A 26,739-nucleotide genomic window follows, 5' to 3' on the forward strand; every position below is an offset into this window, starting at 1 on the left:
AAGGCAATGAAACAATCTTTATACGTCGCATGCACGACACTCCTCATGTACGGCATTACATCCCTTCCCTCATCATCATGAAAGATGCCACTAGCATATGTAACTCTATAGTACTGGCGTACAACCTCCTCTACGTGATCTACTGGTGAGGGTGATCGCTCGCCACCTCCTAGGCAACCCCCACACAAGCCTCGTCCTCCCCCTCGACTCTCCCTCCTTTTGCAGATGCACGTGAGAGCTTTTGTAGATGCACGTGCTTCTGCAGATGCTTGTGCTTCAGCCGATGCACGTGGAGCACGTAGAGTATCTGCATATGGAGTACCTGCATATGGAGTACCTGCATGTGGAGTACCTGCATGTGGAGTTTGGGAAGTAGTCCCAAGCAAAGACGTCAGAGGCGTCCCAGACATGACACTGAATACCTCGTCCGTTGTGGGAGAGCAGCCAAGGTGTCTGGTCATCTCTCCCATGAAGTCTTCCCTACTAGGAAATTCTCCAAAAAATGCATTGACCCCCTGCCAAAGGAGACCAATGTATCATTCATGCGATCCACATTCGGGTCATTGCTAGATGAACCAGGATATGACATCTGCAAAAAAAACACAGGAAAAAGACAAATTTATTTGCATACAAAAAATCATATATTACCTACATTTTCAAAGAGCTTTCTTTAGACATTGAGCATAACACTTAAGTGCTAATGCTTCTCTTAAACAAGAAAACTGATAAATACAAACATGGGATTGGTCACATTCATCATTGCAAAAATATATTGTTTACTATCAGAACTGGGAGACCTGGCACGTATATCCCCACGTCTAAGTTGCAGGTTAGACACGCTCTCAGACGCGCTCCATAGTGAACCTTCTGTCCAGCACGTCTATTTGCGCATCTAAGATGCAGCACAGACACGCTGTCAGACGCGCATTCCAGGTCAATGCGCGTGTATAATCGCGTGTAGACTGCATGTCAACCTTCACATTTTTCGTGTCTATATCTGCGTCTACACTGAGATGTAGATGCGCTATCAGATGCGCTTGGTCGGCTGATTTTAGGCCGACGACCGCCATTGATGATTTACAAAATGCAACACATAATGGAATCACAAATCCTAAATACACAGACAGAGCAGAGAGAGGAAGAGATAAACAAAGAGAGAGAGAGAGAGAGAGAGAGAGAGAGAGAGAGAGAGAGTCACCTTGGGTGTTTGGTGTGGCGGGTGGTGGCGCTTCTTCCTTCTCCTTCTTCCTCTCCTTGGTAAGTTACCCTCCCTTGATGCTTGCTTGCTGCTTCTTCTTGTTCTCTTTCTTCTTCTCCTTGGCTTTCCTTTTTCCCTTCTTGTGTGTTTGAAATGAAAGAAGAGGTGAGACATGAGGAGGTGAGGCCTGAAGAGACTAGGTGAGGCATGAAGAGACTACATGTCAGCTAAACTCAAGCTTCAGAACCACAAAAAATGCAGGAAAGGAAAGGTGTAGTTTGAAAAGAAATGATTTAAGTATGGTTTGAATTTTGACGTGTGCGTCTATTTTTGCGTGTATATGTGCGTCTATTGTTCAGATAGACGCGAACATAGACGCGGAAATAGACGCCAATATAGACGTGTAGGTAAACGCGGATATAGACGCGCATTTGGGCTTTATCATAATTTTTTGTTTTTAAGATAAGTTTTGATAGTGAATTCTTATCATAAGTTCTAATGTATTTATGATGATTTTTTTGTGTATTTAAAACTGAGATCTTATGTAAACATATGAATGACAAATATTTTGATGTTGTCATGAATTAGGTTTAATCATGCCGACATCGTCATCACCTAGTGCGGTACAAGCTGATGAGTCAATGAGCACATCCTCAAGTGAGGATGAAACATTGCGTCTTCATAATCGAGATTTCACATTGAAGGCCATGTTGTTGTGGACCATGCACGACTTTCCAAGATACAGAGAGTATTCAGGTACATGTATATAACTCTATATTTGAAATTCAAGACTTGAATCAATTGCATTTTATTAATTCACTTGTTTTTTCAGGTTTAACCATGTCAGGATATCATGCATGTCCTATTTGCGGTCCCTCTCTAGTTTCCTCTAGGCCGGCACGTTTAAAGAAGGTTATCTATGACAATCATCATCGATTTCTTCCTATTGACCATCCCAAATATGTTCTCCCTACTAATGGAATGACTCCACAATCTCTAACCATTCGAGATTGGAAGGAGAGATGGATTAATGCCGACAGCCACCCTCCACTCGGCATGAGTCGGTAAGAAGTGCATTTCTCTCGATTGACTTTAAAGTATTTAGTATGATGAATTGTTTACATAATATATTGTTGGACCCCATGCACATATTCAAAAATGTTGTGTCTACATTATGGGATCACTTGATAGGGGCTCGTGATTCAGCTAATGTAAGGGAGGATTTACGTAACATTGGTCGCATGAGACGAGCCTGGCCACGCATTGGACCCCGAGGAAAGATTGTGCTATCCCATGCACCTTGGATGTTGTTAAAGAACAAGAAAAAAAATAGTGAGGGAACAAATATATAGCTTTCGAACACCCACAGGATGTATGAGATGTCTCAAGGGAGCCTTCATAAAGAAAAAGAAAAGAGGTGTGGAGCAACTATCTGGTTTGAAGTCCCACGATTGGCACAAAATGATTCAAGTAAGGGTATCTCTAACCATGAATATAGTAATTAGTGGAGTAACTATGTGTAAACTTTGGGGTATGATGACTTTTTCCTCAACTAATAATTTGATCTATGAATATTGTTTACATTCAGTTCGTACTTCTTACTAGCATATCCCATTGTGTATCCAAAGTACGTGATATCATTTACAAGATGGGAGAGCTTGTGAGGTGTGTATACGTTGTTTTGTTTCATTATATATCTTTGAATTTTTAAACAAAAATAAACAAGCACATCATACATCTTGACAAATACGTGAGCTTGAAGGAAATTGATCCAAACACATTGCAAGATGCTCGAGTATTATCTGTTGAGGTGGTTTGTTTGGTGGAGGAAATTTTTCATCGATCCATTTTAACTACTCAATTACATTTACTCGTACATTTGATTGATGAGACCGCACTTTGTGGGGCAGTTCATGTAAGGTGGATGTTTTTTCTTGAGCGCTTCATGAAAACCTTGAAAGATTTTGTGAGGCAAAAAGCACGGCCTAAGGGAAGCATGGCTGAGGATTGGTTAGTGCAATCATCCCTTGTTTATATCTCTGAATATCTTGTTGAAGTGGATCCCTCTCAATCACGACTATGGAAAGATGATGAAGACTTGAGGATGACCTCTATACTACCTCAAGGAAAAGGAATGAGTAAAGTGCTAACAAAAGAAGAACTTCGTAAGTTAAATAGTTTTTGTGTGCTCAATAGTGATGTAATGAGCAAATGGGTGACACTATATAATGAAGCAAGGGCAAGAAGAAAAAGCGAAAGACAAGAATTTCACACTAGATATGGACATAATGTCTCATTTCCAGATCATCTAAATGCGCTCCCACGTCATATTGATATAGATTGGTTACATGAGGAAATGGAGAGAATGGAAAAAGAGGAGGAAATTAATATATCTCAAGAAGAGTGGGAATACGCACAAGGTTGCTTATCAAAGGTGAGACATACTATCAATTAATTTGTTTCTATAAGTTTTATTTTATATAAATAATTGACATGTTTGATCTTTTATCTTTTACTACTAGTGCATATTATTCAATACACTTTGGTGTGATGGTAAACATCTTCGAACTCAACGTATAGATGAAAAGAGAAATACCCAAGATTGTGGTGTCCTTGCTCACTTCGAGGATGCCAATGGTACCATGGAAGGTTATTGTGGCTTGATCCAAGATATTCTGAAGCTTGACTTCAGACGATTCTTTATATATGTACTGGATGTGAAGTGGTTTAAAGAAGTGGTAACAAATGGTGAGCATTGCACAATCAGACGTCATCCAAGTGGTTTTGTAATCATTGACTCTACAAAATTTCACCAAAACAAGAATGACACATTAGTACTACCTCAACAATGCAAGCAGGTATATATGCAAAGGCTAAATGTTTTATATGTATACATGTGATTACAAAACCACTTGGATGATGTTTTATTATGCAATGCTCACCATTTGTTACCACTTCTTTAAACCACTTCACATCCAGTACATATATAAAGAATTGTCTGAAGTCAAGCTTCAGAATATCTTGGATCAAGCCACAATAACCTTCCATGGTACCATTGGCATCCTCGAAGTGAGCAAGGATACCACAATCTTGGGTATTTCTCTTTTCGTCTATACGTTGAGTTCGAAGATGTTTACCCTCACACCAAATAGCATTGAATAATGTGCACTAGTAGTAAAAGATAAAAGATCAAACATGTCAATTATTTATATAAAATATAACTTATAGAAACAAATTAATTGATAGTATGCCTCACCTTTGATAAGCAACCTCGTGCGTATTCCCACTCTTCTTGAGATATATTATTTTCCTCATATTTTTCAATTCTCTCCATTTCCTCATGTAACCAATCTATATCAATATAACGTGGGAGCGCATTTAGATGATCTGGAAATGAGACATTACGTCCATATCTGGTGCAAAATTCTTGTCTTTCACTTTTTTTTATTGCCCTTGCTTCATTATATAGTGTCACCCATTTGCTCATTACATCACTATTGAGCACACAAAAACTATTTAACTTACGAAGTTCTTCTTTTATTAGCACTTTACTCATTCCTTTTCCTTGATGTATTATAGAGGTCATCCTCAAGTCTTCATCATCTTTCCCTTTGTCATTCATATGTTTACATAAAAACTTCAAGCTGATGTATTAATTATTCTAAGATCTCAAATTTAAATACACAAAACTCATCATAAATACATTAAAACTTATGATAAGAAATCACTATGAAAACTTATCTTAAAAACAAAGAATTATGATAAAATCTAAATGCGCGTCTATATCTGCGTTTACGTATGCGTCGATTTGTGCGTCTACGTTCGCGTCTATACGCGCATTTACGTAAACTTAGACGCGCATATACACGCCAAAATAGACACACATGTCAAAATTCAAAACATACTTAAATCATTTCTTTTCAAACTGCGCCTTTCCTTTCTTGCGTTTTTTACGGTTCTGAAGCTCGAGTTTAGCCGACATGTAGTCTCTTCATGCCTCACCTAGTCTCTTCATGCCTCACCTCCTCATGACTCACCTCTTCTTTGATTTCAAATACACAAGAAGGGAAAAAGGAAAGCCAAGGAGAGGAAGAAAGAGAGAAGAAGAGAGAGGAGAACAAGAGGAAGAAGAAGCAGCAAGCAAGCAAGCAAGCAAGCAAGCATCAAGGGAGAGTAACTTACCAAGGAGAGGAAGAAGGAGAAGGAAGAAGCACCACCACCCGCCACACCAAACACCCAAGGTGAGTCCTCTTTCTCTCTCTCTCTCTCTCTCTCTCTCTCTCTCTCTCTCTCTCTCTCTCTCTCTCTCTCTCTCTCTCTCTCTCTCTGTGTATTAGTATTTTTGATTCCATTAAGTATTGCATTTTGTAAATCATGAATGGCGGTCGTCAGACTGAAATCAGCTGACTGAGCACGTCTGCCAGCGCGTCTACATTTCAGTGTAGACGTAGGGATAGACGTGAAGAAATATTTTCTCTCATTGCGTTTGAGGCTGTGTCTCAGAGCGCGTGTATTTTGCGTCAGAGACGCGAGAATACACGCACTCTACATAGAGGCTTTGACTTCAGAGTCGCATCTCCAGGCGCCTGTACTCTGTAGCCTACACACGATGATACACGTGCGCGCCTAAAGCATTGACCTAGAAACTGCGTCTGACGGCGCGTGTATACTGTATCTCAGATGCGGATATAGACGCACTCTGAATAGAGGGTTGACTTTAGGGATGCGTCTGAGAGCACATCTATCCTGCAATTTAGACGCGGTTATACATGTGCCAGCACCAGCTCTGATAAAAAACAATTTTCATTGCCTAAACAATATATTTTTGCAATGATGAATGTGACCAATCCCATGTTTGTGTTTATCAGTTTTCTTGTTTATGAGAAGCATTAGCACTTAAGTTTTATGCTCAATGTCTAAAGAAAGCTAGATTATTAGCACTTTCAAGTACCATGAGCATCCATGTATTTTTTTCTATGTGTGAGCATCAAAAGCCTTCTCTTACATAATGATTCTAGGCTCACTGAATGATTTTTCATAATTAATGTTGGATTGGATCAAGGATTATGGCTTTTTGAAAATGTTTAGGTGTGGATGAATGTAATATATGATTTTTTATATGCAAACAAATTTTTCTTTTTCCTGTGTTTTTTTTGCAGATGTCGCATCCTAGTTCATCTAGCAATGACCCAGATTTGGATCGCATGAATGATACATTGGCCTTGTTCGGCAGGGGGTCAATGCATTTTTTGGAGGCTTTCCTAGTAGGGAAGACTTCATGGGAGAGATGACCAGACACCTTGGCCACTCTCCCACAGTAGATGAGGTGTTCAGCGTCATGTCTGGAACGCTTCTGATGTTTTTGCCTGGCACTACTTCCCAGACTCCAATTGTAGGTACTCCACGTGCAGCACCTGTACATGCATCGACTGAAGCACAAGCATCAGCCAACGCATGTGCATCTGCAGAAGCATGTGCATCCAGCGAGGCAGAGGGTAGTCGACAGAGAGGGAGGAGGGAGAGTCGAGGGGGAGGACGAGGCTTGTGTGGGGGTTGCCTAGGAGGTGGGGAGCGATCACCCTCACCAATAGATCATGTAGAGGAGCCAGTACGCCAGTACTATAGAGTTACAGATACTGGTGGCATCTTCCATGATGATGAAGGAAGGGATGTAATGGCGTACATGAGGAGCGTCGTGCATGCGACGTATAAAGATTGTTTCGTCTACTTCAAAAATCAGAAAAGCGACTTGTGGCAGGAGGTGTTGAGGGCAGTCCATAGGAGGTACCCAAATCCTAAGGGTCAGCGATTCTTGGATGATTGGGGACGCACAAAAGTGAGGGATTTGCTTTACAACAAAAGATCCTACCTCATGACACGCGCCAGGGACTCACTGCGGAGGCAAGAGGAGGGGTGTGGAGCCTATAGCCAACCACCTATATGCCACCGCATAGAGTGGAAGACAGCCAAGAAGAAAGCAGTAGAGAAAGTGAAGAGTCACCAGCACGCAGAGGCGCGACGGATCCAAATGAAAACCATGGGATCATCGCATTACGGATCGGGCGGCAGAGAGTCGTGGGAGGCAGAGTTTGCATGGGCCCACAGACATCTGAATGTACCAATGCCAAGGGCTCACTCATGCGTGGCCTACCAGACTTCTTATGCATAGACCTAGTTTTCCTACCATAAAGACAATGCTCACATGAATCAAAACATGCATAATCAAGGGGCGGTAAGTACTGCAAACCAAAAAGCAGTAAGTATATTTTGATTTCTAGTTTTTTAAAATTTATATTTCTTTCAATTCTTTATATAATTTATTCTAATACATTGTGTCTCATAATTGTTTGTATATATCATGATTGTTTTGCAGACTACTATCGTTGGTAGGATACCTACTCCTAGAGAGGTAGGTTACCATCGAGGCCATAACCACGCAGCCACATGGCTTCACTTCTATGAGGAGGGTCTCATCATTGAGGACCAATACAACTGGGCTATGAGGATTCGACAGCCAGAGGAGGTATGTTTTTCTTACTTTTCTATTAAAAGTAAAGCTAATTATAACTTTTTCTCCACCATGTTTACGTAAGCAACCTTGTTCTTTTGTGTGTGTAAGCGAACCCAGATGTGGAGCATAGCGAGGAGGGGGATAGCGACGCTAGTAGCCATGGTGGTGCTAGCGAAGATGTTTCTTCTTCAAATTTGTAGAGGAGCACCATACCTCCTCTATGGCCTTGTTTTCTCGTATATGTATTATCCATCTTTGAGCCTACTGCTTGCGGTCACGCTTTAGGTCGCAAGCACTTAAACTTCCCATGTAAATGCTTTTGATCTATAATGAATACATGGACTTTTATTTTCAATTTTCGTGCTTTTAGATCCATTGTCTTTTTTCCAAATGCACAATCAGATGAATGGGAGGGGACTCTCTGGTTTTTTTTTCCAGTTCTGTTTTGCGCATCTATCCGCGCATCTAAATTGCAGAAAACACGCATTTATAAGCGCATCTAAAATGCAGAGTATACACGCTCATACACGCGCTAGATAATTCAAATTTAAAAACGAAATTAAATATCTTTTTTTTTAATGAGTTTTTTAATTTTCCGTTCGCGTCTATGAATGCTTGTAAAAGCGCGTCTATGGACGTGTCTATATGCCCGTCTAATTTGCCACATAGACGCGCTGGTAAACGCACAGAATAAATTAAATAAATAATAGTTTTGGTTTTTTATGCGCTTGTATTCACGCGTGTATATGTGCGTCTATTGCACGCCTATTTTTACGTGTAAATTTCTTTATACATGCGATAATAGACGCGAGGCTGTAGGCGCGCAAATAGACGGGTGGATAGACGCACCCGTAAGATTTTCTCTATTTTCAAAAATTGTGTCTAAAAGTGCATCTAAGAGGCCTTTTTGTTGTAGTGAATGGGATGCTTGGCTACTGTATGAGGTTATACTCTGCATCTTACACATATATAGCTCAAATGTACGAAATGAAAAAAGCACTAGAAACTGTACAAACAAATATTTTAGAGTTGACAAGTCAGATTGATGTTTTGAAAAATGTTAACAAGTCATTGCAGGATAAGCTAACACGCTTGAGAGAAACTCCAGTAGGATTTGGAGAGAGGAAGAGACCATTAAAAAATATAACCAACTTGTGTGAGAGAGCAAAGAAAAGGAGACTAAATCTTACAAAGAAATGTCTCTAACATATTAGGCATCAATATCTGAGAGAATGAGAAAAGAATCGAACTTTTGAAGGAAACCATGAATAAGAAAGATATTTTGAGGATTCTTAAGTCACCCAAAAATGCGGATTTGAGAGGTCCAACTCTCAAAGAGTTAGTGAAGGACTTAAAAGGCACGGTGAAAGCAAATGAAATTATAGAGATGTGTGATACTGTGGGTATAAGTCGGAAAGGTTATCGTGCTATCTCTGGATTATGGTTTAAAAATCATAGACGCAATAGGGTAACTGTATTTGGATTGCCCCGAGCCCTTGCAGTTTCGCCTCAAGAATTGCCATGAATTGCAAGATTCCACATGTTTTTGGAGATTACATTCACATCAAAAGGTCTATGTCCTATGAAAAACAAAAAAAAAGTAATTTTTGATTACAATGCGTTTAACAATGTATGGGTTGATCTAAAAAAGGTGCAAATTGCAATGGTTCACATGTATAAAATCACAGTAGAAGAAAGTTATGGTGTTCTAAAGTTTGCCTTGAAGTTGGATGAATTACAGATTCAAAAGGGATTGAAGATGGAAAGAATTAGCATTTGCCTCATGAACATGGCATTAGACCATAACAATGGTGAGGGCCAAGCTCCATTGCATAAGATCCAATCCGAGATGGAGATTTGGTGGATTGATGCAGCCCAGGTAACAATTGAAAATCATCAAACGTTGAAATGGTTGTTCAACCATACAGGTATTCTAAATATCATTAAGTCTCAAAGTGAAGGCGAAATGTTGGTAGTTGATGGGGTTGGTAATTTTAATGTGGAATGGCATATGAATGCTAATTTAAAAACTATCAAATGTATGCTTGGAATATGTAATGGTGCAAATGCAAAATATCCTTGCATTTATTGCATGGAAAGTGTTGGATCCAAAGATTGGAGTAGTTTGCGACCAGTAAGAAGAGCCCCAAATAGAGACTCTATAGATTTGAGTAATTTAAAAACATAGAAGACATATGGGATTCCATTCTTTCAATCTCTCTTAAGAATGTTCATATTTGTACTTTGCATATGCAGAGATTAGAATAATCGATAAGCTTCTCAGGTTGCATCTTGACTATGCATATTCCATTAAGCCATTATCTTTATCAGATGAGTGTATTGATAAATGCGAGGCATTACTATCGAAAATGGGATTTCATGGAGGCCAAGCTCACTTGAGAAAGGATCTAATACTTTCAAGAAAAACAAGAGATATCTTGGCCGATGTCTCTATGGGAGGCTCAAAAGCTAGACGATTCTTAGGAAACCATTCAGGAAAGCAGGTGAATGCGGCTTGGGAGTGTTGGAGAGAGCTATGTGAGATCACAACAAATGTTGCAAGCATACCGAGGCTTGCGTTTCTTAGAATGGAGGTTTGGATACACCTTAATGTTTTTCTGAAACTCCTCAGGCAATATAAGACAACATATATATATGCGAAAGAGTTCAAAAGATCAATCACAAATCTTGTTCAGGCGATAAAATAGGCATGGGGAGAAAAAGATATGACTTTTTATCTGGTAAAGTAATAATTATTTAATATGGGTTTATTTTGACAGGTTTTTCAATTGGTATAAAATAAGTATTACTTTGTATTGCAACATATTCTTCATATTCATGGGCCTTACTTTGTGGAGGAGCATGGCCCCTTAGCAACTTATAGTAGCCAAGGCATGGAAAAATCCCACTATCAAGCATGCACAAGTTATTTTCGAAGCACAAGGCATGGGGGAGGAGTTACAAAAAGCAATGCTTTGGAGGAGCTATTCAATTGGTTTTTTCGACGACAACTTCAAAGAATGCAGATAAAAGATGGCAATGACACATGAGCAGTCACACTTTTATATATAAGATAGAATATATAAAAAGCTAGCTTTCCAAAACTCTCACATTCTCTTCCTCCTCAGGAATCTTTCCTCTATAATGTAGAAATTTTCTTCTCTTGTAGCCAGCTATAGATTTTACATCAGTTCAGTTTGCAGCCAAGGCGTAGGATGTGAATGCCAAAAAGTATCATGCTCTAGAAATAGAGTAACCTGGACCATAGCCAAAAATCCTAATTGCTGCAGCCTTTTCCAAAAACATTACTTTGTGGGCATTATATTGTACTCCTGAGAAACCTAGAAGCCTTGTAAGATCTTTAATACAAAGTATGGGCCATCCTAAATCCTCTGAGAAACTACTATGAAGTACTAAAAATGGATTAGGGTCAATCCTAGCTAAGTAGTGGTCGAGTGAAATGTCTTTCAATGTACTACCACCAGCTCTCAATCCTTTGCCACATCCCAAGAAGTTATCTGAATCAGTAATCTCCAACTGATGCCAGGAGGCATATTTCACGGTGGATTCCGTGAGGTTTTACGGTGGATTCCGTAAACTTTGATGACCGGGGCTTATACACAAAGTGGATTCTTTGTGCGAGAAGTTGATGGGGACACCTATCCTTTTCGGGCGTTTCATTAATTTAGTGTGTACATGGGTGATTCCATAGCGGGTGATTCCGCAAAATGCATATTAAATTAATAAACGTTTATGAGTTTAGAGTGTGCACTCATAATAAATTAAGGTTAGGATTGATTTCTAACCAGTTGATTTATTTATGTAGCTGAAGACTGCTAGGTATTCACTTTTGTCAGTTTAATTGTATTATTTTACTAACGATTGTGAATGCTTCAGTTGATGTATAGAGATAGCAGCAGTTTGGCGGAGGAAAGCATTGGAGGATAGCGAGTATTCGATTTATCATTTATATTTTGATGAGCACATACCTTAGGCATGGCGCCTATATTTTGTCGCGCCTATTTATTGAGGCGTTGGATATTTATTTATTATTTTGTATGCGCATGGGCACACGATTATGTTCTTTGTACTTGGACATTGTATTGGGTATGCCAGACTCTTTGGGCACCGCCCACTAGCTTTATTTTGTGCTAAAGCAAACTCAAATCCTAAAAGCTTGCTATTTTGTAATTTGGGCTATTATTTGAGCTTGAAGATGATTAATACATAAAATACATGCTTTGTGGAGCGCTCACACAAGGCATGGGGGGAGATTGCACCCAATTGGTCTCTTGTTCATGTCGTGCATGCTTTTTACCTTGAGTTTTGTGCAAAAAGTAGAGTTCTTTTGTTCTTGGGAACCTTTCGGCATTCACTACGTGAGCGTACAGCATCCGATCTGCGCACCAGTGGTATCAGAGCAAAGCTGAGATCAAGAGCTTCCAATGGCTACCCATCTTGTGCGAAGGCGGAGCTCCTGGAATGATCGAGCTCTATGGTCAATCTCGTCGCAAACGGTCGATACGGGTGGATTCTTGGCGATCAAGAACCTCTGTTTCCATCATCAAATCGCGAAGGACTGGCCTGCAGGAGGAGGACCACTCCTACATCCTCTCATACAAGTCGTGGAGTTGCAAAGATAAGTTTTAATTTCCATAGACTTCAAAGCTTAAAAATTAAAGCTTACAAAGCTTAGAGAAGCTTAAAAGCTTCTAAAATTCAACGCGATGTATTAGAGGAGGAGTCCAAAATTTGCGCCGGGCTGAAAAAACGGCCCCCCCTAAAAATTCACCGTTTTTTGATTCCTACAAGCCTAAAGCTTAATCACTTAAGCTCCAATCACATAAGTCCTATCAATTCTGCAAGTCACACAAAAGCTCCCAAGTTCTGCAAGTTTTTCAAGTCTAAATCCTGCAAGTCAGATAAATCAACCAAGTTTTGCAAGTCCTGGAACTCTGCAAGTCACATAAGTTTGCAACTCCGCAAGTCAGACAAGTCATCTGAAGTCAAAACTGACTTTTGTTCAAAACTCATATTAGGGCTGTTCCTGCGCAGAAACTTCGAACTGCAAAGTTGTTCATTGGAAGGTATTCTTCGCATACGCAGGTTTGCTAAAGCACTTTCAGCACACGCAGAAGGATAAAACACAGATTTTTCAAAGATTACAAATCCCGCAATACCAAAGATGAAGATTGTGAAAGCCATACACAAAAATATATAAGCCTTGTATACCCGATCTTGAGCTACGCTCATCCTGCTAATTTGATTTTGAGAGTGTGAGGTCTTTTGAGTTTTGCAGGATGACGGAATCACATATGGATGATTTAATGGTTGAAGGCGACCTACCTGAACCTACGATGGAGCAAAAGCTGGACTTAATTATGATGCAGTTGGATGAAGAACGACGAGCTAGGCAAGCATTACAAGTTTAATTGGCTAATTTACAAAGATCAACTATCGACAAAGAGGAACCTCAATCTCAAGACCTTATCTGACGTACCATCGACACGACTCTCGAAGCTCAATCCATCCGCAAGGAAACAAAGATAAGTAAAAGAAATTTCAAATTCCGTACTTTCAATGGCACTCGAGAGGGCAAAACTGTTCTTGCATTCATCAGTTAGTTTGATGACTACTTTCATGAGGAAACATATGCAGAAAAAGATAAAATCAAGTGTGTCACTAATCATTTAGTGGATAGAGCATCTCTTTGGTGGACCATGGTTCGTAAAAGTATAGATTATCCCACTACCTGGGAGAATTTCAAGAAGAAGTTTATGCAGAATTTCCTTGCTCCACAATTCCATGAAAAAGCCATAAAGCAATGGGACGTTCTTCAGCAACGAGATCGCGAGCCTATTCCTCAGTACACTGAATGCTTTTGGAATGCATTACTCCAGTTATGCATGCTTGAAGACGTACTTGAAGCGACACACAAGCGCAAGTATATGTCTGGATTACTTGGGCATTACTACGCTGAAGTTAATATGTTCAAGCCTGCAACTCTTGAAGACGCAATTTCATTAGCTCATGATACTGAAGACAAGCTGCGAGGAAGAGACAAGCGTCCACAGCAATTCCAAGCCAATGGTAACTATGGATCTAAGCAATTCAACTCAAATTTTAGAAGATTTAATCAAGGTCGTTTTCCTTCATCATCTTTCCATAAGAATTGGGAAAAACCACCTGCTTTACCATCCAATATCAACCAAAACCCTAAGCCAATTCCACAGCCAAATCCTAATATCCCTAGACTTCCCGCCATTGCAAACAATGTAACCAAAGCCAAACCTATAGTATGTTATAAATGCCACCAACCTGGACATCTAGCAGCAAATTGCCATTCGAAGAAGCCACATGTCCATATCAACTACCTTGGAGCAATGGAAGATGAAGAACATGAAGAAATGCCTGATTTCACGAAAGATGAAGACGACATTACTACTCCTTCGGATACTTTACCAGGTATGCCAACTCCACATTCTTTATTGACAATGAAATGTTTAGTGCATGGAAAGGAAAAGATTATTTTGCATGATGATGGTAGTACTCATGATTTTATTTCTGCAAAGCTAGTAAAAGAATTGAAGTTACAGACTGTACCTATGCATTATCGCATTAAAGCAGCATTCTTAGGTACTAGGTATAATGAAACACAGGAAGTGCATGACTTAGAAATTCAAATTGGTGAATACACTGAAAGAAGAAATGTTCTAGTTGTACCATTACAATCCAGTGATATTATTTTAGGTATGCCTTGGCGTCATCAGCATAACCCTGATATAGATTATTCCACACATTCGATTAATATTCAATTTCAAGGAAAACATATTACATTGTATGGTATGCATGCATCTAATGCTTTTCCACTGCTTTCGCATACTCAAGCTAAATGAGCATTACGCAAAAGTAGTAAATCCTATCTCATTTGAGTGAATGAACTACAAGTTAAAGAAAATCATATGCATCCTAGGCATAAAGAATTTCTTGCACACTTTAAAGACTGTTTTGCAGAAGATCTACCACCTGGTTTACCTCTTTCACGTCCAGAAGACCATAAAATAGATTTGATTCCTGGTACACAACCACCTTGTAAAGCACCATATAGACATAACAGATAGAGCAAAAAGAAATTCAAAGTCAAGTTGAGAAATTACTAAATAGAGGATTGATTAGACCTAGTAGTTCTCCATTTGGTGCACATGTTCTGTTAGTAAAGAAGAAAAATAATACCTATCATATGTGCATTGACTATCGAGCTTTAAATAAGATCACAGTAAAGAATAGGTATCCAATTCCTAGAGTCGATGACCTTATGGATAAACTACAAGGTTCTGCCATATTTAATAAAATAAACCTTAAATCTGGTTATCATCAGGTGAGATTAGATAAGTCTGACATATTCAAGACTGCATTTAGGACACAATTTGGTCATTATGAATTTTTAGTAATGCCTTTCGGATTGACTAATACACCTGCTACATTTAGTAGAATGATGAATCGTATATTTTTGAAATATCAGTATTGTGTTATTGTATTCTTTGATGATATTTTGGTGTTTAGTCAAAATGAGAAAGAACATTATGAGCATTTGTCATTGGTTTTCTAGTTATTAAAAGATAATCAACTATATGCCAATCCGGAAAAGAGTGAGTTCTCTAAAACAGAAATTGAATATTTAGGTCATATCGTATCATCAGATGGTATTAAAGTTGACCCTAAGAAAATAGAAGCAATATTGAATTGGCCTATACCTAAAAATGTGCATGAGTTACGATCATTTCTAGGTCTTGCTAGTTTTTACAGGAAATTTGTGCGTAATTTTTCATTACTTGCTTTACCATTGACTAAACTTTTAAAGAAAGGTATTGTTTATCATTGGTCCGATAATCAACAGAAATCCTTTGACTTATTGAAACATGCATTAACCCATGCTCCTGTATTACAATTGCCTGATTTTAATAGACCATTCTTTTTAGTAGTGACCGATGCTAGCGGATCTGGAATAGGAGCCATACTTATGCAGGACAATCATCCCATAGCCTATTCTAGTTGTAAATTGAAACCCTTCGAACTTAAATATTCCACATATGATAAAGAATTATTAGCTGTAGTACAAGCTTTAAGATAGTGGAAACACTACTTAATGGGTTCTGAATTTATGATTAAGACCGATCAACAAAGTATTAGACATTTACTTAGCCAACCCCAAATATCTGACCGACATATCAAATGGGCAGCCTTTATTCAGAGTTTTCATCCTATCATTCAATATCAACCCAGTAAAGAAAATGTAGTGGCCGATGCATTAAGTAGAAGACCTGCCATTCATAATATTTTTGTTATATCATTTGATTCTTTAACTCCTATGAAAGATACTTATCAGCAGGACATTACTTTTCATGCTGATTGGAATAAATTAGTTCAAAATAACTGGATTCCTATTGATTCACTGTCTTATAATGATGGATTCATGTTTTATGAAAAGAGATTATGTGTTACAGTTCCATTCAGATCTTTTGTCTTGAATGAGATTCATTGTCCTCCATATCAAGGTCATAGAGGTATCATATCTACTTTACGTACATTAACTGAAGATTTTTATTGGCCGCATATGGACACTGATGTATCTAACTTTGTTTCTGAATGTTTGATTTGTTAAAGAGTTAAGAGACATCATGGTAAACAGTATGTATTACTTATGCCTTTATCTATTCCATCGAGACCATGGGAACAAATTTCTATGGATTTTATTACTGGTTTACCTAATACTAAAGCTAACCATGATATGATTTGGACAGTAGTAGATAGGTTTAGTAAACAAGCATATTTCATTCCATGTAAGAAAACTTTAACAGCATCACAGGCAGCACAATTGTTTTTGAAAACTGTTTTTACTAACCATGGATTACCAAAAGTTATTATTTCTGATCGTGATTCTAGATTTTGTAACAACTTTTGGATTACTTTGTTTGCTAACCTAGGCACAAAAATCGATTTCTCATCTGCATTTCATCCTGAAACTAATGGACAAACAGAAGCCACTAATAGTACTATACTAGATCTTTTATGTGCTTACACTATTTCTAAACCACAGACATGGGACACACACTTGCATTTATTACAGTTTGCATATAACAATACACCACACACATCTACAAAGAAAGCACCGTTTGAAGTGATTTATGGTTATAGATTGTCTACACCTGTTGCATCTTTATCAAATAGAATTCAGAGTGCTGATGATATTGCTAGTATGCACGCTACTATTTTTGATGAGGTTAAAGACATGATTGCCAAAGCCCAGCAATCATATACCAAACAAGCCAACAAGAAAAGACAAGCAATGAATTTCAAAGTTGATGATTATGTTTGGTTGAGAATAGAAAAACATAGATTACAAAGTGTAGATAGACACCCAGTTGTCAAATTAGCCCCTATATTCTATGGACCATTTAGGATCATTCATAAAATTAATGACAATGCATTCAAGTTAGAATTACCACCTCACTGGAAAATTCACAACACATTTCATCGTTACCTTGTCAGGAATCTCCCAGTTTAGAGGTGAAAGGCTTGGCAATGGCAAATCTTTGATATTCCCATACCTATCCGCTTTAGAGGGAACCACATACTGTGTATAATATATAAAAACCTTGCATTCACTAAAAAAAGACACAGTTTGATCAGCATAAATAATGTCTGCCAATACCTTATGAATGGCATGGAAAGTCCCACTTAGGCTTTCCACAGGTTGCCATTCAATACTTGTTGACGGAAAGATATCTGCAATGACGAATCGATTGTTAGTACTTGCCTAAATGGAAAAGAATTACATACGTTATTCAACTAATAACTTACAATGTGTTTGTTGGGGAACACGTTCGTTTGGAGGCAAGTGCATATCCTTGGCCATGTAAACATGTTACACCTTGATAAACCACCCTTCGGGCATAATTTTGAAGGCCATGATACGCCCCTTCCACTGATGTTTTATATCATCTCGTTTTCTTCTTTTCACCTTATGAGAGCCCTTGCAAGATGGCAGCATGGTAACCCAATCATTTACAGTAAAGGTTTTGGGCTTCCAATTTCCATCTGCTCCCTAGCTATAGACTGTGCAAGAGTGTATTAAACGAGAAGAGTGCCTGGAGGAAGCCATGAAAAGAATGAAAGCGCAGAGAAAGAAGCTCAAAGAGGGGTGAATGAACTAAAAAGTAGCGTCAAGAACACAAATGAATATGTATTGGGCGCCAAAAAGAATATTGAATGATCTCTCGACTTTCAAAAAACTCATTATTAATTTCATCACATCTCTGTCAAGTATTTTGTCAGACTCCAAAACATGTTAGACTTTGGGGATTTTGGCTAAAAAAGAAGAGAGATTCACGAAATGGACTCCACTATCTCTAAAAAAGAGGAGACAAGAATACCATATTCTTGCACACGTGGCAAACTCTCTTTGGCTTGTTTCTTAATCCTCTGATTAATAAAAGTGGATTTTTGGAAGTGTTTTTGGCCCTAATGCAAGTATTTTCAGGATCAAAACAGGGTAAAACAAGGATTTTACAGGGCACTACAGGACATTTATAGGTTGTTACAGGTACACCCTTCATTATTGAAGTATAGGTGTAGGTACTACAGGGTACCCAAAGGTCCTATTTAGCCTTCATTTGGGATTACTGTCTTACCTTACAGGGTGAAAACACGGCACTTACAGGTTAAAACAGAGTGTAGGCTTGGATAGTTCAGACTCAGAAATCGAGTTGTAGAATTTTCTATCCTAAATTTGTTATAGTGTACTATAGCTCATCTCAAAGAGGGATTCTTGGCTTCGATTTGAAATAAAATTTTTTGAAATCAGAGTTCTCTAGCAAAAGTTATAGCTATTTTTCTGACAGGGGGTATTGCAGGAATGCACTATTATGGCAAGACATAAGGGTAAAAATAAGGTCCATGAAGATTATGCTCAACAAATCAGAGATTCCATGTTAGATAATGCACCTCAAGAGAGCCTTGAAGAGCCTCAACAATAAGGGGAAGTTAGTATACTCAATAATAACTCATGTGTACATGAACAAAGACATAGGGAACATCATGAGGCCATATTATCAAGAATGGAGCAAATGGTTTTGTCTACTGATCAAATAAAGTCTTCCATTGAGAAGTTAGTAGATTCAACGACTCAAACAAAGCCTTCTATTGATAAGTTGGTGGAATCTAATGCTCAAATTATAGTACAATTCCCCCAATGGATGCAAATGCAAATGGGATCTAAAGAAACCAAGGAGAAAGCTTATTCAAACAGTAAGCCTTCAGTCCCACTTCAGCCATCTAACCAAAATGGTCATGGTCATGGGATTATTGGAAGAAAAGGCATCCCAAATAGCCAATATGAAGTAGGTGAGGATTCACAAAGGCATGATGACTTTTAGGTAGTTTGAATGGAGCTAACTCTCAAGCTTTTGAGCTGAATACTCAAATTTCTAAGGGTCCTCTACCAACATGAAGATTGCATAGTGGTTCTCAGCCACCTATTGGGAGATTTACATCTCAATTTGGGGGTTCAATGCATGGTACTCATGATCAGTCTATTTTGGGATAGCAACCATTCCATGAAAGAGAGCTTAAGGAAAAGTTTATTTTAGCCAAATTTAATGGTCAGTCATCTTCACCATTTGATTTAGAGGAGTGGACCTCTAAGATGGAATCCTACTTTGACATATTCCCTAAAATTGATGACATGAAGATTTATTTTTCTTCCTTGCATTTGGAGGGATTTTCCCATACTTGGTGGAGGTATATAAAGAAAGAAAACATAATTGTAGAGAATTAGGAAGCTTTCAAGGCACTTATGGCCGAAGTATTTGTCTCCCCTCTTGAAAAAGAGAAATTGGCATGGAGATGGTATGGTTTGGAATAAAAAGGCCTAAGTGTAAAAGAGTACACTAACCAATTTCTCAACCTAACCATGTATGTAGAAAGCATCAGTGATGAGGCTAAGCTCCACAAATACATGTATGGTTTAGAGCCATCTTTATTAGCTGATGTCATGGCACAAAACCCTACTTCCCTCTTTAAGGCTATTGAGCTTGCGAAGCGCTATGGAAGAAAATATAAAAGAGAATCTTCATTTCAGCCTGGTTTTGTACAGCCAAGGACTGGTTTTAAATAGGGGCAAGTTGATAACACTTATGGCAGCAATCATGTGCCAAATGGGAGCTTACGGGTACCAACTTATCCACCATTTAATGCTTCTAGATCTCAAAGTAATTTCAGGACAACAAACGGTCCTAGAGTTGACTTCAAATAAGGGGACAGCAAGCCTAAATCCATTTAAGCCAACATGAATCCTAAGTCTATTCCTATGGATCTTTACAAAGAAAGAAATGAGAAAGACTTATGTTTCAAGTGTGGGAAAAAGTATACATCTAATCATGCCTCAAAGTGTGTATACAAAAATGCCAAACCCAAGCTTCAAAGTATGTTATTCTTTGAGGATTTTGAAGATGAGATGGATGAAGCTAATGCAATTGCACTTAATGTTGAAAATAAAGATCTTGAGAAAAAAGTTGGGCAAGAGTATTTCTATGATCCAGTCGACTCTTTTCCTTTAAATGATCCAGGTGAAAGTGTTCCTTTTGATCCAAGTGGAACTTGTCATGAGCCACTTGCTGCCACTAATTGTTCTATTTCCATGGATGCTTGGACAGGATCTAAGAGCCTTAATACACTCCAGATGAAGGGAAAAATTTGTGGAAAGCCAGTGTTCATTCTGACAAACAGTGGCAGTACCCATAGTTTTGTGAATAAGTCCATCATGGACAAGCTGAATTGTATTCCCATAGATTTACAGTAGTCCATTAGAGTTTAAGTGGCCAATGGTGAAGAGGAAATCAGCACACAGATATGCCCACAGGTTTCTTTATAACTTGCAGAAAATTTTGAAGTAAAAGTAAATCTGATCACTTTGGAAATGGGGCCTATAGACATCGTACTTGGTTGTGATTGGTTGATGACATTAGGCAGGATGACTATGGATTTCTCACAGTTGTATATGGAGTTTATCTTCAATGGACAGCTCATCCATTTACAGGGAATTCCTAGTAGATTAGATTTTCAGCTTATTACCATTCAACAACTCAAAAGAGAGTACAAGAGGCGCTCACAAATATTTGTTTTGCATTTGAATAAAGATATGCAAGATCAGCCCAATAATTCAGGAAACCATCTAGCCTTGACAGCTCTTCTTCAGGAGTATAGGGATTTGTTTGAGGTACCTACTTCATTGCCTCCCAAGAGAGCAATAGATCACCCCACTAATTTGGAGCCCAACTCAAAGACAATCAATAAGCCACCTTACAGATTATCAAAGTGTGAATGAGAGGAAGTAGCTAAGCAAATCAAGGAACTTCTTGAGATGGGATTTATTGAACCAAGTTCTTCACCTTATGCATCTCTAGTTCTATTAGTCAAAAAGAAAGATGGATCTTTTAGAATGTGCATTGACTACAGGGATCTTAATAAGATCACAGTGAAGAACAGATATCCGATACCCAAGATTGATGATTTGCTTGATGAGCTCAAGGGGGCTTGATTCTTTATGAAGGTTGATTTGAGGTCAGGGTATCATCAAATTTACATGCGAGAGGGTGATGAATTCAAGACTGCTTTCAGGGCTGATTGGGGGCTCTATCATTTCTTAGTGATGCCATTTGGGCTTACAAATGCTCCAGCTACCTTCTAGAGCTTGGTGAATAAGATTTTACAGCCTTTCCTCTTTCAGTTTGTCTTGGTGTTCTTTGATGACATTATGATCTACACACAGTAAGACTTTACAGGATCACTTGGCACATATGAGGAGGGTTTTTGATGTATTGAGACATCATAGGCTTTTTGATAAGGAGAAGAAGTGTTATTTCATGCAAACTGAAGTGGAATACTTGGGACATATTGTCAGTGAAAAAGAAATATAGGCTGATCCCCAGAAGATGCAATGTATAAAAGATTGGCCAACACCCACTACTACTACTTCTCTTAGAGGATTCCTTGGTTTATCTTCATTCTACCACTGATTCATCAAGCATTATGTGGCCATTGCAACTTCTTTGACTGATAGGTTGAAGAAGGAGGCTTTCTTTTGGGATGCTCTTGTAGATAGTAGCTTCAACCAGTTAAAGGGACTCCTTTGCTCCTATCTTAGTATGCCCGAACTTCTCCAAAGAATTTACCATACAGTGTGATGCTAGTGGCCATGGCATTGGGGCTATTTTGTTACAGGAGCATGGAGTGATTGCCTTTGAGAGCCGTAAGCTTACAGATAAAGAAATGGCCATGAATGTTTATGACCAAGAGATGTTGGCTATCTTGCATGCAATTAAGAAGTGGCACCATTACTTGTATGGCAGCCGATTCAGAGTACACATTGATCACAGGGTTCCTAAGTATTTCCTTACTCCGTCCAATCTTACTCCTAAGCAATGTCGTTAGGTCGCTACACTACAGAATTATGATTTTGACATCACTCATATGAGGGGAAAAGACAATATAGTGGCTGATTCTCTTTCTGGTATGTGGGCTTGCAAAGTTTCAGTTATGACTAAATTGCATAATGATTGGATTGAAGAATTACATGAGGCTTATCTTCTGGATAAAGAATTCAGCCATATTTTTCAGAAATTACAGCAAGGTCTTATGGAAGAAAACTCGAATTATCAGTTCAAAACTGGCCTTTTTGGTTGAAAGGAAATATTGTTATTCCTTCTACCTCTTCTTTTACACAGAAATTTATGGAGGAACTACATTCTTCACCTTTAGCTGGACATTTAGGAGTTTTCAAGACCTATGACAGGATCAACAAAAGTTTCTATTGGGAAAGACTGTGAAAAGATGTCAAGGACTTTGTCATGAAGTGTATGCCTTGTCAAGAGAATAAGGACAACACCCATAATCCAGAAGTTTGTTACAGCCATTACCTATTCCTACAGGTAAATGGACTCATATTACTATGGATTTCATTACTGGCTTGCCTACTACCAACAAGAAGGGATGGAATAGTATATATGTGGTGGTAGATAGATTCACCAAGGCAGTCCATTTTATTCCAACCAAGATTCACTTTACTGCCTCTCAAGTGGCCAATCAGTTTATGGAGCAGATTTTTAGACTACATGGATTACCACAGGTGATTGTTCATGATAGAGACTCAAAGTTTATGAGTAACTTTTGGCAGGCGGTATTTACATCTATGGGCACTAAATTGGCTCCATCTATGGCCTATCATCCACAAACTGATGGACAAACAGAAAGAGTCAATAAATGGTTGGAGACTTATCTTCGCCATTTTTGCTATGATGTCCAAACTTCATGGGATTCTTGGTTACACTTGGCTGAGTTTGCTTATAACAATTCTACCCATGCTAGTATTGGAGTTTCACCCTTCAAGGCTTTGTATGGTTACAAAGTGCCCTTACCCACATTCATCTTTAATGAAAGGATTAATCCTCATGGGAAGGAGGAGTTAGAAAGAATGCAAACGCTTCTTCAGCAATGCAAGATGAATCTTAGGAAAGGTCAAGACCAAATGAAGATATATGCTGATGAGAAGAGGCGGCCTTTAGAGTTCAAAGAAGGAGAGTTGGTCTTACTGAAGGTGCCTAGGTCCAGGTACTCTACATTAAAAGATGGATCTAGTAATAAGCTTGCCCACAGGTTTTATGGCCCTTACCGGATCCTTAAGCAAATTGGATACTTGGCATACAGATTGGAGCTTCCCTCTTCCACAAAGATTTACAATGTCTTCCATGTTAGTCAGCTCAAGCCTTTTTATAGTGAACCAATGGATATAGTTGATGAGCTGCCACCTATTGATGAAGAAGGTCTTATTCAATACATCCCGGAGACTGTTATAGGTCAGCGTGAGAAGAAGCTTTGATCTCGTTCTATCGTGGAATATTTGATCAAATGGAGAGGTTTACCACCTGAGTAAGCTTCTTGGAGGCCTGATTCTATATTGGATGAGTTTCCTTTCTTAAGGAATACATTGGTGTGACTGAAGCCTATTGATTATGGAGCTAGTGATGATGTAGTTATGATCAAGATAGCACGTTGTTTTAGAACAGTTTTTATTGTGTCCAATTTTTAGAATTAATCTATCTACATGGGCTTAAAGTAATCTTCAAGAGCTCCGTTTTGATATATGGCACGTCTCATTTGGACACTTCTACTAGAAGTTATGGCAGATTTGGTCCAACAGGGTCTGTTTACATAGCAAGCTGTTTACTTCATTTTGAGATTATATGTTGAAGATTTTATGGTTCCATATACTTTTTAAATATTCCAGATCATGTATATAGTTGAGGCCTACTCTTGTTCTTCAATTTTAGTCCATATGGTTGGTCATACTTCATTCATTTTTCCATTTGTAAAGTTGTAAAAACAGAGTAGTAGTCTGTTCTATCCATCCTTTTCTAGTCTTTCAGGTTTGTTTTTGAGAACAAAAACCTTTGGGAAGGGATGGATTGTAAGAAGCTGGGAATAAGGACTTAGTGTAAAATAATATTGATATTATGCCATGTCACACTAACATTAGTATAAAAGGAGAGGACATGTAATTTTTCATATCTTTTGACACATCAATACAATTACTATCCTTCTCTTCCATCTTGCTCACAACTTCCATTGCTTTTCTCTCTTTCCTGTCTTTCTCTCTCCAAATCTAGTATTTCTCTCTCCTCACCACTCTTCTTCTCTCTCTTTTGCAGTCTTATCTCTCCTCTTTCTCTCTCTCTAGTTCAGTCTTTGAAAACCAAGCAACTAGATCTCCCACACACAAGAGAATATTCACACAAGTGCCCTGCCCATTGTAGCATAAATGCTTTGTAGTGAGGTGATTGAACTTCCTATCAACTTACCACTAACTTCATTAGGGGAGGTTTCGAAAATGCCATGTAAGAGATCTTAGAGAGAGAATATATTTTTTAAAAAGTAATGTTTTATTTTTAAAAAGTTACATTTGATAAATAAAAATTATTATAAGTTCATCACTATAATATTCTTGTGGCTTGCATTAAACTTGGAAATCAAGACCACCATAAAGATGACAGTTACTAACTTAATGAAGATATTACCTTCTCTTGATAATGTAAAAGTGAATATTCAATTTGAATTTTTTTGATATTTAGTTACCTCCCTCCATCCTCATTCTTTTATTTCTTTATTCTGCTCCTTACTAGTTACACTCTCTTTTTTCTTTTCTTTTTTTGAATTCACACAGTTTTTCTACTCAAAGTTGCAGATCACATCCCTAGCTATGGATCAATTATCCAATGATCTTTGTAGCATTGGTAGAAGAGCTCTCTATCATCTTTACATTGAGCTAGAATGTGTGTTTCAACCGATCCAAAAAATAATAAAATAAAACATTGTTTCACAGTCCATGAAATGTGTATTTAGATTTGAAGAAAAGAAAAATCTTGATCTTTAATTGGATGGAAGGTTATACCCCAAATAACTATCAAAATAGGTACTCCTTTTTATAACAACACTTCATTGATGAGGTTTATTTGTGATGGTTATAATGGATCTTTAGGATACACACTTAATCTTATTGTAGAGAAGGATATTCTTAGATTGGAGAATCAATCATTTATAAAACATAGAGATGATTTACTGCAAAAATTATAGGATTGCCAACATAAGTTCTATTCATTAGAGAAATGTATCAAAGCATATTGGCTTTAGTAAAAGAATCAAAGCGACAAGGTATACAATTTTAGTCAAGAAATGTTAAATATAATTTTGCTTGTAGTAGTATTTTAGTTTTCATGTTGATTTTGTTTAGGAATCTTCTTTAGCCAAGTGTAAGTAAAAGAGATGATTCGTATGAATTTTATTATCACCTTTTGTCCTCGACAGTCTTGATGGATATTCTTGAGATGAAAAAAAATTTAAAAACATAAAGAGACAATACTTGAATTCTTTAATTAAGCATCATTATTTAGATTTTGAGCTAGTATAGAAGAATTTGGACAATATCAATATTAGTCAGGATGAATATACAAATTTTTTCAACTAATAAAATCAAATGTGAAATAAGTTCAACTACACAATTGTTTACTTCTAATGCCATCGATAGTGAAGATTATTAGACAAAGAGTTAATGGTAAAGTGATGGAAGTTTTTGGTGAGAATTTCCTTAATTTTAAGACTTTCTTCAACTGCAAAAAGACACTACAAGATATAGGCCTTATACCGATGTTAAAAGCGATAAAAATATAAACAACAAAATTTTTCCCTGTCATCGCAAAAAGCATCGTTATTGGCGATGCCATAGAACAGTCAGTATTAGCATCGTTATCAATGTCGCTATTTGTGCCGGTATCAGCGTATCGACGCAAATAGCGACGCTGATAACGACGCTCTGCCACGCTGTCATTGCGTTGGGGGGTCAAAGGTCTACCACCAGGGTTTAGAGCAGAAGAGGAGTGAGAGATTCAAAGGGGAGAGAGGAAAATGATTGGGGCTTGATGGATTCTCGAGTTATGGAGAGAGTAGATGAGATAGAGAGTAACCAATTTCTTACATAGCCGTGTCATACAACCTTACCATAATAAACTTGGATCCGATTACATCAATAACCATGAGGTTTATGCATAGATATATATCGGATTTTGTTTCATTTCTTACAACAAATTCAAGCTCTAATGTCCTCCATTTCATGAAGATACATGTATTGAGACTTCAAGATACAAGGTATAGAGAGATAGAATTCATTACAACTGACATAGAGTCCAAAGGATGATAAAAATGCATCAATAGAACCACAAATGTACTTCAGCACTACATTAAAATAGTAATTTCCAGCCCTCAAACATGACTTAAAAATGTATACAAACTCATGGGAAAGTCTCTCATTACAATCTCAACCAATGCCCTATTGTTTCGGGAGCAATGTCTACACAAGGAAGTGATTAGATTTTAAGAAACCCCTTTAAATGAATGAGTTTTAATGGCTGCCCTGTTTATGGCA

This window comes from Lygodium microphyllum, chromosome 25, assembly GCF_053477565.2.
Source record: "Lygodium microphyllum isolate KBCC chromosome 25, Lygodium_microphyllum_v1.1.10, whole genome shotgun sequence".
Classification (NCBI taxonomy): Eukaryota; Viridiplantae; Streptophyta; class Polypodiopsida; order Schizaeales; family Lygodiaceae; genus Lygodium; species Lygodium microphyllum.